Genomic DNA, 12,556 nt, shown 5'->3' on the forward strand with positions numbered 1-12,556 from the left:
ATGGGTATATGACGATTACAAATAAATATCATAGAATCTACTTAATTTTAAGTAATTCACTGTTTTCCAATTCCTAACTCAAATGAAATATTATTTTCCCGTGTTTTCATTTTTATTTCGAATGGATGTTCCAAATTTGGTATATCGATTTGATGTGAATGTGTGTAGAAAGTAGCAAGTATTAGAATAAATATGATACTTCACGGAAGCTCATCAAATTTTTTTTATTCAAATAGACGTTACAGTTTGTTCAGGACTATTGTATTAAATATTCATTATGCATGTATTTCTTCAAGCATTACGATATCCATTTATCACTAGTGAATAATGAAATCATTACAGAAAAGCAAGTAGGCAAGTTCGTTGAATATGTCAATTCCATCCACCCGTCAATAAAATTTACCACTGAGAGGAAGGTAAATAATTCATTAAATTACCTTGACCCAACCATTACAAAAAATAACAATGAACATGAATTTGCAATTTTCCACAAACTATCTTACACGGACATTATCATACATAATTTCTCTACACACTCTTACCAGCATAAAGTTGCTGCATTCAATAATATTCTTCATAGACTATTGAATAATTTCCAGAGAGAGCTGAGTTTGATCAAACAAATCAAACAAAAACTACAAAAGCAAGCCATGGACCACATCTACCCAAATTCAAGATGCGATAACGTCAGTTATGAGGCATTAACATTTTTGGCTGAACCAACCAATAATATTTTTTTTGAAGAAAGACTGCGTAAACTTAGCTCACAGAAATAGTAATAGTCCGAATAATAGTGTAAGTGCATTTATTAAAAACAATAAAGACAAAACTTCGGTATCGGATAGATCAGGAGTATATCAGAGTTGTGGCTCTTGCCCAAAACTGTATAATGGCCAAACAGGAAGATTATTTTCCAAATAATTAAAAGCTTAGATGTAATTTTGTGAATAGAAAGACCAATTTCGAATTTGCAAACCACCTTTTAGCAGAAGTACATGAGTTCAGTCATGAATATGATATGTTATATTTAGAAGAGAAGAGTTTGAAATTCAATCTTCTAAAATGTCAAGCAATCAATAGATTCAAGAATTTGGGTAACTAACTAAATGATCAATGAGGATTGAATAACCGTTACTGAATATTTTTCAAATGTGGGGACTGGGACATAAGCTCAGGTCATTTAATCCATTACAATGTAGGTACTTTAAATTTTAAAATTAGGTATACCAAGCATTAAATTTGTAAAATATAGTAGATAAAGCCATTGTATGGCGAAACACGTGTCGCGTTTTTATAAAACTGTTTAGTGGAACATTTTTGGCTGTGAGTTTTAGAAAGTATTTTGAAGTGTTTTGTGTGAAAAACTTTGCCAAAAATCCGACAGATAAAATTCAACGCGACAAAAGTTGTTTTCTGTTAGGAACTTGACAATAGAAATAATTGTTGTATACGTTTTTGTGAGAGATTGTATCAATTGATCTAAAAAGTGAAGTTATACTTCAAGGTCCTTCTTCACAGTAAATTAGAAATCAACCCTGAAAAATCATCGTTGAATTCCTGATAAAATCACCTATCCAATAGATGGCATATATGGGGTTACTTTGTTTGATATTTTGAAGGGGAGTGTGTACTCATCTTAGCGATACCATATATTATTTCACAAAAATTAGGTGTTTCGGGAAATTTACATTACTGTCTTATTTATGGAGATATTGAACATGGCTCCTTTTGAAAAAAAATCCCTATATGCAATCAATTATTTATATTTTGAGCTGTTTTGGAATCATCCGTATCTCTGAGTATAGGTTGGAAATGAGTCAAATCACTTTTCAGTATCGTCCTTTTATTTTTTATTTTTATCATTCAATTTTGGATCCATTTTCAACCCTTTTGATATCTTGATAGAGTTTTTCAACACACTGATCTCATTTCAGATCATCAGACACGCACAGTTTTGAAAACAATAAAACCTTCTCAAAAACAAACTTGGTCTAAGGAGCAAAACGAAATATAGTCAAAAAGTTTTTCGCTCCGAAAAAAAAAAAAAGAAGTGCTAGAATTGAATTGAGTTCTTGTTTGTATCTAAAATATAAGGAAAAGAAATATTCATCATTATTAAAAAATAGAAACTGGGCTGCAAACAAAGAATACGTTTACTGTTGTTATAGAAAGAAGAAATAATATTAATATTTTTCATCTGATATTTTTTTACCTATGTTGTAGTTTCATTTCATTAGAAATTATGTTATTTTTTCATACTACGTGTTTATTAGTTTACCGAACAATTATTGTCAGCAGTTCTCAAATTGAAGAATAATACTCCATTCAAATAAATGTTTATTCAACCTGATCAAATTTTTTCTGTGCTGAAATATTCCAAGTCTTTTTTATTTTGATTGAAATGTCTGCTGCAGGTTATAATCGATGATGATATGACGTATTCATCATCATTAACAGTCAACATAATAAAAAAACATTGGTTTATCTCCATTTCATTATGTTCAACCTGAACAACATCATACCTCCAAAAACTGAAAGGGAGTTTTCGAAAAAACTATTGCTAAGAAAAAGAGTCACGCAGGTAGCTATAGCTGCCTCAGTGGTGATTTTGATAGTTTTCTTGTAAACACAAGATCTATCAACTGAAACCACACATGTGCGGTTGGCTCCTGCTGGTGGCTTCGTGCATTTGTATTTCTATCTTTTGGTAACCAAGTGTTGCAGTGTTGCTCATCCTTACACTTGACTGCACCATACTGATGATGGGCCAAAAGCCCGAAACACGTGTCTATGGTTTGCCACTTTCTTGAGTGCTATGTCCGATATTAACTTCTGTTTCTATATCAAGACACTCAATAACTTTCATATTCGTATTATATATATATATATATATATATATATATATATATATATATATATATATATATATATATATATATATATATATATATATATATATATATAAACTATATACAGTGTGACCCATTTAAAATGGAACCACCCCTGTAGAATGTGCATTTTTCAATCAATCCCAATTTTTTTTATTGAAATATTAAGCATGAAAAACTGTATCTTGACACTAACTTTCACAATTTTAGTTTCATTTCCAAGGCACTCTATGGTTTTTTTGTTTGTCAAAAACGGCAAAAGTTCATTAGGCAATTTTTGTTTTCAAATTTGACTACACCACTGGATTCGTAGTCGTCATAAATCAAAACTGTCAAATTTTCATTAAAAAATATTTGTTAACAACGAAGTTACAACAACTTCAATTTTGGAAACAAAGTATTTGTTTGTAATTTTTATTCAGATTATAGACATATTTGAGATCTGACAACACTGTCATCACCAAGTAGAACACCAGTGCATTTGTACAGTGAAAATCCGAAGTCAACAGCTCAATGCGTTCTACAGTTATAACTCCTGAAAATATGGTAATGTGAGAGATTTGTGGTGCAAGCGTTTTGTAATAAAAATCTGACTACGCCACTGGATTTGTGGATAATATTCCCTTAAAATCATTCATTTGAGTGTAGGTTACGATAAGTGTATTCTAGAATAACAGAAAATTGAAAATTCATTTTCAAGTTATGCAGTACTTAGTACATTTTTCCGCATAGCCGCTAAAATCAAATTGATTTAAAGCTTGGAAATCATTTATTCAATAATAAAACAGAGAGCAGGACAAAAATTGTTCCCTGTAAATTCTTCATAACTCAGCTAAAACAATCTTTTAGAGGAGATATCAATAATTTGAGGAAGCTGAACTCATTATGCAAAGGTTTTGTAATAAATCAACAGTAGGCTGTGATTTTGACAGTTAATCATAAATAAAATAATAGTTGTTAGTTACGTGTTAGTACCGAAGAAGAAATTTAAACGAAGGTGCTGTTTTAGATTATTTTAGAAACCACCCAAACAGAAGTTTACGAGTGGCCGTTTGGATTTAAACTTACCGAGAGAGACTATTCGACGATGTCTTAAACAAAACAAAATGAGAGCATTTAAACCTAAATTTCTTCACTCTTTAAAGGCAGGTGATGAAATGAAACGTATGGAATTTTGTTTGTGGGCACAAGGCGAGTACCTGAATACAAGAAATTTTTTAAACTGCATAATGTTTAGTGATGAAGCTTCTTTCAGCACCAATGGGGTAGTTTCATCGCAAAATGCTCGGTATTGGGCTACGGAAAATCCGCACTGGATCATAAATTGTAAACGTCAATATTCCGAAAAAGTTAACGTTTGGTGTGGTATAGTACAAAATAGAATAATAGGTCCATATTTTTTTTATGGAAACATAAACGGGCAAAATTTTTTGGAATTTCTAAATAACCAATTATCGGAAGAAATAGATGAAATGCCTCTTGCGGAACAAGTAAATTTATATTTTCAGCTCGACGGCTGTTCCGTGCACAATTCGAGGATTGTTAAAGAGTGGCTAAATAACCAGTTTCCAAATCATTGGATAGGACGAGATAGTGACTTAATTCAATGGCCACCTAGATCGCCTGATCTAACAATATTAGACTTTTTTCTGTGGGGTATTCTGACACAAAAAGTATACAGAACAAGACCAACGAATCGAGATGAACTCATGCAAAGGATACGACAAGCTTGTGCCGAAATTACAGTTCAACAAATAAGAAATAGTGTAAACAATATTGGGAAGAGATACAATGAATGTATTGAACTTAATGGAGGTTTGGTAGAAGCCACGAAAATTTGAATGTTTAGTTTTAAATCAATGTTTATTTTAGTATCAGTTTTTTCTTATTGGCAATTAATTGTTGAATAAATACTTTGAAACTTGTTTGTATACATTTTGTTTTCATCAGCTATAGAAGAAGGTAGAGTAAGTTCAGAATCTCATAAAATGTGATTTTCCAGGTGCGCTGTTACAAAAGTACTATTATTTATTATTGGGAAACTTCCAAAAAGCTTACAAGTATGACCATTAATACTTCAAGATTCTATCAAGATTTGGTAAAAGCGCAATTGGGAGATCCCATGACATGAGATTCTGAACTTGGTCTACTACTGCGTAACTTGAAAATGAACTTTTAATTTTCTGTTATTCAATTATTCAATTTTCATTTTAATTTTCACTTCTCGTAACCTACACTCAAATGAATGATTTTAAGGGAATATCATCCACAAATCCAGTGGCGTAGTCAGATTTTTATTACAAAACGCTTGCACCACAAATCTCTCACATTACCATATTTTCAGGAGTTATAACTGTATAACGCATTGAGCTGTTGACTTCGGATTTTCACTGTACAGATTCACTGGTGTTCTACTTGGTGATGACAGTGTTGTCAGATTTCAAATATGTCTATAATCTGAATAAATATTACAAACAAATACTTTGTTTCCAAAATTGAAGTTGTTGTAACTTCGTTGTTAACAAATATTTTTTAATGAAAATTTGACAGTTTTGATTTATAACGACTACGAATCCAGTGGTGTAGTCAAATTTGAAAACAAAAATTGCCTAATAAACTTTTGCCGTTTTTGACAAACAAAAAAAAACCATAGAGTGCCTTGGAAATGAAATTAAAATTGTGAAAGTTAGTGTCAAGATACAGTTTTTCATGCTTAATATTTCAATAAAAAAAAATTGAGATTGATTGAAAAATGCACATTCTACAGGGGTGGTTCCATTTTAAATGGGTCACACTGTATATATATATATATATATATATATATATATATATATATGTATATATAAACTATTGGATAGTGGGGTATTGCAGCAAGTAAATGAGTAAGATCAAAAATATTAATTGTTCATGACTTACATCTTATGTGAGGATGGTTACATTGATGTTGAAGAAAAAATGTTGATACATTGGAGAAGATGAAACTTGATATGCAATTCTAAATGCTTGAGATTATTTTTTATAAAATATTGTTTTTCGTCAGACCCTTATTCACATCATGCGTGCAGGATTCAAATGAACGAGTCTGAGGATAGAACGTTAAGAATGCCAGAGTAACATCTGTCAATTGATAAAACTTATATATTCTCACTGGGAGTACCAAGTGTACTCTAGTGTATGATGTAAAATTTATGTTTGAATAAAATTGTTATAAAAGATTGAATTTGAGATTTATTATACAATGGAATTGTTCAAATTGATATTGTTTTTGTAAAATCTCTTATCTAGAGTCAATAAGTAGGAATAAATTTCACTCAAGTGATTAATATCTGTTTTTTTGTTCATACAATTGTTATTTTCGAAAATGTAAGACATTTCTAGAAAGGACCTCTTAACTGAGATTGATTCAGTGGTTAATACTTTCATTGAGTTATATTCCATATGGTGGTCAAACTTATTCACATGGTCTGCTGAAGAGCATCTTTCTGGATGTAATCTACAGTCACTTTTGTGGGAAGTAATTCTAGCACCTAATGATCGTGAAGTTTGGCCAACATATATCTTATCACATGATTGACACGGAATACTATACACAGCATTCACTTGGTTTATTAAAAAGACCTTGTCTTTGACTTTGCTATGGATTGATTCAATGGTAAGTACCGTTTTATTGGCTATTTTAATGTTAGGTGAATTTTGAAAAATCCTAGATAGTTTGGGAGTGATCTCCTTGATAAAAGGTGAGGATGTAAAAATCAATTGGGCTGGAGCATCACCAGTTATATTGTCATTGACAGGGAGGGTTAAATTGAAAGTTAAATTATAGTTTTCCAGAGATGTTGGTGTACTGAACAAAATATTATTCACCAAACGAATTGGATAAGAATTTTTCATGAAAAGATTTGCGAGATATTTAAGATTTTTATTATGGAAGCTTAAATCTGAGGTTCAAAGGACAGGACTGGTAATACTGTGTCCAATACATCATCCATCACATATGCTGCTAATATTGGGGAAATAGATGCTCCCATGGGAATTCCAAAGGTTTGCTTATAAAATTTGTTGTAGAAGGAAAAATATGTACTGTTAAAAAGGAAGGTTAATAATTTGGAAAAGGTTTCTTCATCAATGTTGCAATGATTACTAATGCTGCTCCAATTCTCATGAATTAATCTTAGACATGCTTCTAAATGAACGTAACTGAATAAGGAGACTACATCCAGACTAGCTATGATATAGTTTGGAGGTAAAATAGTGTTATTAAATTTTTTCGTTACTTCAAATGAATCCTTTATGTAGTACTCATTGTCATAATCATATGCTTTGGTCAAAATACTAGTTGAAAGGGAGCTAGAGCCTCAGTGGGCGCACCTATAGAGGCTACAATAGGTCTCACCGATAGTGTGAGTGTGTGTGATAGAGTGTAAATTTTGGGCAAAGTATAGAACCTCGGAGCGATACCATTATAGCAAGTAAGTTTCTTTTTCATTGTTTCATCAATATAGTTACTATCTCTCAATTCTTTAATGAAGGCATTACATTTTCTTTGGATGGAGGTTGTTGGATCGTTATTTAATTCTGTATATGATATATTATTTAGGATGATCTCATTTGACAGATTTATATACTGTTCTTTTTCCATAACCACTGTGATATTACCTTTGTCTGAAGAAGTTAAGATTGAATTTGGCTTTTCTTTCAAAAATTTTTTTGACTTTGATTATAAATTTCGAAACACCGTTGAATGGTGAGATGTGTTATGGATATGATTGGTAATAACGTTGGAAGCCCTTGCCATAGTGATATTTCTCTGAGACTGGTCTAGAATATTTGATGTAATATAATCTACATCAGCTTAAATACTCTTGATAGGAATGTCCTTACCTACAACTGGTTCAATACTAAATTTGGGGCCTAATGCATGAAACTTTGATACCTCATCAGGGATGGGTATGTTCGAAATGTTCTTAATCCATGTAGGATTCGATTTCAATTTTAATTCTGAATTTGTTTGTTTTAAACTATTAATTTTATTGATATTTTTTAATTTGACTCTATGGAAAATTTTGTTATATGCTTTAAGTTGTCTACTAATAAAATTTTGAAAAATTAATTCACCTCTTTGTGATATTATATTACTCTTTAGTGACTCCAGCAGCTTTTCCAATTTTTGTATCAATTTATGATTTGACGAAATTTCTATATTCAAAAGTTTTATTCCTAACCTGTAATTTTGTTCTTTGATGTTGGTGTACACTTCTTGTCTTTGTAAGAGAGATTCTATCGGTCGGACCCTTATTCACATCATGCGTGCAGGATTCAAATGAAATAGTCTGAGGATAGAACGTTAAGAATGCCAGAGTGACATCTGTCAATTGATAAAACTTATATATTCTCACTGGGAGTACCAAGTGTACTCTAGTGTATAATGTAAAATTTATGTTTGAATAAAATTGTTATGAAAGATCAAATTTAAGATTTATCATACAATGGAATTGTTCAAATTGATATTGTTTTTGTAAAAGCTCTTATCTGGAGTCAATAAGTAGGAATAAATTTCACTCAAGTGAAATCTGTTTTTTTGTTCATACAATTGTTATTTGAAAATAACTCTAGATAAGAGCTTTCACAAAAACAATATCAATTTGAACAATTCCATTGTATAATAAATCTTAAATTTAATCTTTTATAACAATTTTATTCAAACATAAATTTTACATTATACACTAGAGTACACTTGGTACTTCCAGTGAGAATATATAAGTTTTATCAATTGACAGATGTCACTCTGGCATTCTCAACGTTCTATCCTCAGACTCGTTCATTTGAATCCTGCACGCATGATGTGAATAAGGGTCTGACGAAAAACAATATTTTATAAAAATAATCTCAAGCAATTAGAATTGTATATCAAGTCTCATCTTTTCCAATGTATCAACATTTTTTCTTCAACATCAATGTAACCATCCTGACATAAGATGTAAGTCATGAACAATTAATATTTTTGATCTTACTTCAAAACTTATATTATTGTAGTTTCCCTGATGATGGAATTAAAGTTTTCCGAAAGCTTGGACTAACTTAAAAGAGTACTCATTTACTTGCTGCAATACCCCACTATACAATAGTTTTTATTCTTAACTAGTCAGCAATGACTACCCTTCCTCTAATCTACAGGCATGGGGTTCTACCAATCCGTTGAAACTACTTACGGAGACATGACATTGAAGGACGTGAAACTATGGTCTAAAACTAAAACGAAACTAGCCAAAGAGATTAAAAGAAAAAGTTTCCTATTACAATGCAGAAAATTTAACATTCTCCCGAATCACATCACGAATACTACCAGACCGATAGAATCTCTCTTACAAAGACAAAAGTGTACACCAACATCAAAGAACAAAATTACAGGTTAGGAATAAAACTTTTGAATATAGAAATTTCGTCAAATCATAAATTGATACAAAAATTGGAAAAGCTGCTGGAGTCACTAAAGAGTAATATAATATCACAAACAGGTGAATTAATTTTTCAAAATTTTATTAGTAGACAACTTGAAGCATATAACAAAATTTTCCATAGAGTCAAATTAAAAAATATCAATGAAATTAATAGTTTAAAACAAACAAATTTAGAATTAAAATTAAAATCAAATCCTAAATGGGTTAGGAACATTTCGAACATACCCATCCCTGATGAGGTATCAAAGTTTCTTGCATTAGGCCCCAAATTTAGTATTGAACCAGTAGTAGGTGAGGACATTCCTATCAAGAGTATTTTAGCTGATGTAGATTATATTACATCAAATATTCTAGACCAGTCTCAGAGAAATATCACTATGGCAAGGGCTTCCAACGTTATTACCAATCATATCCATAACACATCTCACCATTCAACGATGTTTCGAAATTTATTATTGGAGTCAATAAAATTTTTAGAAGAAAACCCAAATTTAATCTTAACTTCTTCAGACAAAGGTAATATCACAGTGGTTATGGAAAAAGAACAGTATATAAATCTGTCAAATGAGATCATCCTAAATGATACATCATATACAGAATTAAATGAAGATCCAACAACCTCCATCCAAAGAAAATGTAATGCCTTCATTAAAGAATTAAAAGATAGTAACTATATTGATGAAACAATAAAAAAGAAACTCACTTGCTATAATGGTATCGCTCCGAGGTTCTATGCTTTGCCCAAAATACATAAACCTACACTATCGGTGAGACCTATTGTAGCCTCTATAGGTGCGCCTACTGAGGCTCTAGCCTCCCTTTTAACCAGTATTTTGACCAAAGCATATGATTATGACAATGAGTACTATATAAAGGATTCATTTGAAGTAACGAAAAAATTTAATAACACTATTTTACCTCCAAACTATATCATAGCTAGTCTGGATGTAGTCTCCTTATTTACCAACGTTTATTCAGAAGCATGTCTAAGATCAATTCATAAGAATTGGAGCAATTGCAACATTGATGAAGAAACCTTTTCCAAATTATTAACCTTCCTTTTTAACAGTACATATTTTTCCTTCAACAACAAATTTTATAAGCAAACCTTTGGAACTCCCATGGGAGCATCTATTTCCCCAATATTAGCAGCATATCTGATGGATGATGTATTGGACACAGTATTACCAGTCTTGTCCTTTAAACCTCATTTTTTGAAAAAATATATAGATGATATCATAGTTTCATTGCCTCATGATGGCTTCAATGAGATTCTTGACACTCTCAACAGTTACGACCCATACATTCAGTTTACGATAGAAACAGAAGATAACTTGCAGTCAGTACCATTCCTCGATACAAAGTTCATCAGAAAAACAGATAACAAAGTCTTAATTGACTGGTACAGAAAACCTTGCAGCTCAGGTAGATACATGAACTACCTATCGTATCATAAACATTCAATGAAAGTGAACTTGGTCAAGCAACTGAAAAATAGAGTGCTAAAAATCTCAGATTCAAGCTTCCATAATAAAAATTTCAAATATCTCGCAAATCTTTTCATAAAAAATTCTTATCCAATTCGTTCGGTGAATAATATTTTGTTCAGTACACCAACATCTCTGGAAAACTATAATTTAACTTCCAATTTAACCCTCCCTGTCAATGACAATATAACTGGTGATGCTCCAGCCCAATTCGTTTTTACATCCCTACCTTTTATCAAGAAGATCACTCCCAAACTATCTAGGATTTTTCAAAATTTACCTAACATTAAAATAGCCAATAAAACGGTACTTACCATTAAATCAATCCATAGCAAAGTCGAAGACAAGGTCCCTTTAATAAACCAAGTGAATGTTGTGTATAGTATTCCGTGTCAATCATGTGATAAGATATATGTTGGCCAAACTTCACGATCATTAGGTGCTAGAATTACTTCGCACAAAAGTGACTGTAGATTACATCCAGAAAGATGCTCTTTAGCAGACCATGTGAATAAGTTTGACCACCATATGGATCATAACTCAATGAAAGTAATAACCACTGAATCAATCTCAGCTAAGAGGTCCTTTCTAGAAATGTCTCACATTTTTGAAAATAACAATTGTATGAACAAAAAAACAGATATTAATCACTTGAGTGAAATTTATTCCTACTTATTGACTCTAGGAAAGAGCTTTCACAAAAACAATATCAATTTGAACAATTCCATTGTATAACAAATCTTAAATTCAATCTTTTATAACAATTGTATTCAAACATAAATTTTACATTATACACTAGAGTACACTTGGTACTACCAGTGAGAATATATAAGTTTAATCAATTGACAGATGTCACTCTGGCATTCTTAACGTTCTATCCTCAGACTCGTTCATTTGAATCCTGCACGCATATGTGAATAAGGGTCTGACGAAAAACAATATTTTATAAAAAATAATCCCAAGCATTTAGAATTGTATATCAAGTTTCATCTTCTCCACTGTATCAACATTTTTTCTTCAACATCAATGTAACCATCCTCACATAAGATGAAAGTCATGAACAATTAATATTTTTGATCTTACTTTAAAACTTTTATTATTGTAGTTTACCTGATGATGGAAATAAAACTTTCCGAAAGCTTGGACTAACTTAAAAGAGTACTCATTTACTTGCTGCAATACCACACTATCCAATAGTTTTTATTCTTAACTAGTCAGCAACGACTACCCTTCCTCTCTCTCTATATATGTGTATATATATATATATATATATATATATATATATATATATATATATATATATATATATATATATATATATATATATAGTGATCGACTTCCATGTTTGCTGGCGAAAATATGTAGCTCAGACGGAAGGCCGCATTGATAATAGTTTACTAGCGCACACTAACGGCTTTCCAAAGAATATCCACCGAAAAAACTATGAAAAACACATAGACACACGTAATATATACATATACATACATGAAATGATAAACAGGAGCAACAGTGACCGGCAAGGGATCTCGTTACAGGAGTAAAAAATTGTTTGTCTCTGTCGTAGTGTTTTTTTCTTCAGACAGTTATCTTCTTTTTGTGAAGAGTGAGATAATATTCGTCATTGTATACTTGCAATAAATCAGGGACAAAATTAATTTTGATATTCACAAGAACTGAACATACCGCTCACCTTAAATGACAAATTCATAAAAGGAAGTGAAAA

This window comes from Leptinotarsa decemlineata, unplaced genomic scaffold (assembly GCF_025532065.1).
Source record: "Leptinotarsa decemlineata unplaced genomic scaffold, Ldec_3_MD MMD2_tig00078360_RagTag_RagTag, whole genome shotgun sequence".
Classification (NCBI taxonomy): domain Eukaryota; kingdom Metazoa; phylum Arthropoda; class Insecta; order Coleoptera; family Chrysomelidae; genus Leptinotarsa; species Leptinotarsa decemlineata.